The following is a 3,590-nucleotide window of genomic DNA, read 5'->3' as shown; positions in this document are numbered from 1 at the left end:
TATATATACATGGATATATATATATATATATATATATGTAAATATACATATATATATGTATACATATATATATATATATATACATACATACATATATATATACATATAGATACATACATACATACATATAAAATATATATATATATATATATATAAACATACAAATATATATATAGATATATATACATACATATAGATAAATATAAATAAATATATAGATATATATATATATATATACATATATACAAAAATATATGTATATACACACACACACACACACACACACACACATATATATGTATGTATACGTGTATATATATATATATATATATATATATATATATATATATATATTTATATATATGTATATATATATATATGTGTATATTTGTATGTATGTATGTATATATATGTGTATATATTTATATATATGTATGTATGTATATATGTATGTATATATATATATATGTATGTATGTATGTATGTGTATATATATACATATATATATCTATATATGTATTTATATTCACACATATATATAGATATGTATATATATATATATATACACATACATACATACATATATACATATATATATATATATATATATATATATGTATATACATGTATATACATATATGTATGTATGTATATACATATATATACATATATGTATGTATGTATATACATATATGTAAGTGAGGTATATAGGCTTATGGGCCAAAGGCCAAGTAGGGTGGATACTAATAAGTATGTGAAAAGGGGGCCATGGTATATAACCCAATGTGATATTATTTGAAGAGACCTTTATATGAGATTTATCTTTCTTGTTTAGTCTAATATTAATGATATTACTTAAGGAATTTTGAAGAGAGAAAATACAAGTTTCTAAGATTTTCTATTAGTAATATATTTACACTTATGATTTATTATTTTTAATAACTAATGAGTTAGTTTTAAGTAATAATCTTATTTTAATTTATTACTAAGTATAACATTTATCTCTTTAATTCTTGGACAAATCACCAAATAATCAATAATATCATTGTTAAGTTATTTCTTGATCAAATTACTAAAAAACTCAATTAGTGATTAATCCTTGGACTAAAAAAGACCTTTGTTCACTTTCTTCATCATTTTCATTTGGAAGTATTTCTTTTCTGAAATTCAGAAAGTTGACAAGCATCCACTCTAAATTGGAAAAGTTGACTAGCATAATATCTATAAAATTAATACTAATTTTATAGAATTTTTATATTGAGATTGGTGGAGAAATATTAGCTTCTTATTTACTAATTTTAGTTTTTTATTGCTTGATTATTAGTCCCTTATCATATTGATTGTGAAAGTTCTTAGTAAATTAGTGAAATTATAATTTGATGGTTTCTTTGTACTACTAATTACATAATTTTCAACAAAAGTAAAATTCGAGAGCTTGTGTTGCAAAATATGTAGTTTGTAGAATCATCCATGCCATTGTAATTACTATTTCTCTAAATTTCAAAGAATTTTTAGAATCATGATGATAAAGAGCTATTAGTTTAGTAATTAAAAGCTTTAATTAATAATTAAGTAATACTAAATTCTTACTCAACGACTAAACAAATCATGTAAGGTTTATGAGTTATTCTTGATTGTATAGTTAAAAAGGTAGTATAATAATTTGGAGTGAAATTTAATCAATTTTTTGATTTTAGAAAAAAATATTATTGAAAAAAGATGAAGAAAGTGTACTCAGATCTCTTTTAATACAAGGATTAATTGCTCACTATTTGAGTTTTTTTAGTGAGTGATTAAAGTAATAAGTTAGCAATATTATTGATAATTGATTGATGGTTGACTCAGCAATTATATAGATAAATAATCTATTTAATTTATAAACTAAAAGTAATTGATAGAGAATAATGTTAATTATTTATTTAATAAAGTAATTTAATAAAAATATGATAAAATAGAAGCTAGGTACTATCCACACATTAATTGGATCCTTAGAAAGTTTCTTTAAGGTGCACAATCAAGACAGATATCTCTGTGGAATTGTGTCACTATGTGTTGCAATATTCTTCCATCTTGTAGAGTATCCTTCTTCCACATGTTGGTGCAACATTATTTTGTTGTGTGTCACAAGCTCCTTTATACATATATATATTTACATGTATATATATTTACATATATATATATATATATGTAGATATGTATACATGTATATATGTATATATATTTACACGTATATATATCTACATATATATATATGTAGATATATATACATGTATATATGTATACATGTATATATATATACATGTATATATGTATACATATATACATGTGTATATATATATATGTATATATGTATACATATATGCATGTAAATATATACATGTAGATCCTTGTCTATTTTAAACTCTTTTTTGATTCTAGATGTAACTTCACAATCATTCCCATAACAATTGCTCTACTAATCCTTCTCTATAGTGTCTAAGGTGTTTCTTACCTTCCATGGATGTGAACCTGATCGTTGTGAGTGTGCAAATATCTTTCTTTGGATATTCGATCAGACTAGTTGCATGAGCATCTACTTTGTTAAGGTCTGTTGGACAATGCCTAAGGTAAACCATTCTTTGCTCTTCTATTTGTTAGTTCTATCATTAGATTAATGGGGGCATCAACAATACTAGAACTTGAGCTATTAATATTGTATTTCTTCCTTGGGTGAGAGATTCTCCTTATATATATATATATATATATATATATATATATATATATATATATATACGTATATATATATATACGTATATATATATATATATGTGTGTGTGTGTGTGTGTGTGTGTGTGTATACATATGTATATAAATATACACAAACATATATATATATATATATAGATAGATAGATATATTTATACATATATATATGTATAGATATATATATGTATATACATATATATATATATATATATATATATATATATATGTATATGTATATATATATAGATATAGATATTTATATACATATGTGTATGTATATGCATATAGATACATATATGTATGTATGAATATACATATAGATACATATATGTATATATGTATATACAGATATGTACATGTATATTGATATATATACATGTATACATATATATACATGTATATATATATATATACATGGATATATATATATATATATATATATATGTAAATATACATATATATATATACATACATATATATATATACATATAGATACATACATACATACATATAAAAAATATATATATATATATATAAACATACAAATATATATATATATATACATACATATAGATAAATATAAATAAATATATAGATATATATATATATATACATATATACAAATATATATGTATATATACACACACACACACACACACACATATATGTATGTTTACGTGTATATATATATATATATATATATTTATATATATGTATATATATATATATGTGTATATTTGTATGTATGTATGTATGTATATATATGTGTATATATTTATATATATGTATGTATGTATATATAAATATATATATATATATATATATATATATATATATATGTATGT

Source organism: Cibotium barometz, chromosome 28 (genome assembly GCF_041138505.1).
Source record: "Cibotium barometz isolate CiBa-2024 chromosome 28, ASM4113850v1, whole genome shotgun sequence".
Lineage (NCBI taxonomy): Eukaryota > Viridiplantae > Streptophyta > Polypodiopsida > Cyatheales > Cibotiaceae > Cibotium > Cibotium barometz.
This window is presented reverse-complemented; position numbering follows the sequence as displayed.